Consider the following 358-nt stretch of genomic DNA (forward strand, 5'->3'; position numbering starts at 1 on the left):
TGTCGCCGCCTGCCCGGAGCCGGCGGGAGAAAAGTTTTCCCGCGAAGTTCGGGGCAGTTTGTGCGGGAGCCCACGGCCGCTGCCCAGCCCCTCACCTGCGCGGGCCGGGGGCGGGGACCGCCCTTTGCCAGTGTAGTTTCCCTCTTTGTTCCGCGGTGAAATGGACCTGAACTCCCCGGCGGATGCCCCCGGGTGGGAACGCAGCCTGCGCCCGACGGGGCCGGGGCCGGGAGGGGGGAGTTACTGGGTATCTTACTTTCTTTTGAGAGAGAAGTCCCCCCCCGCCGCCCAGTCTCCCCCGCCCTGCCCCATTCTTGTGGCAGGGCCCGGGCCGGGCCGGGCCGGGCGGGCGCGGGGC

Source organism: Alligator sinensis, unplaced genomic scaffold (genome assembly GCF_000455745.1).
Source record: "Alligator sinensis unplaced genomic scaffold, ASM45574v1 scaffold264_1, whole genome shotgun sequence".
Taxonomy (NCBI): domain Eukaryota; kingdom Metazoa; phylum Chordata; order Crocodylia; family Alligatoridae; genus Alligator; species Alligator sinensis.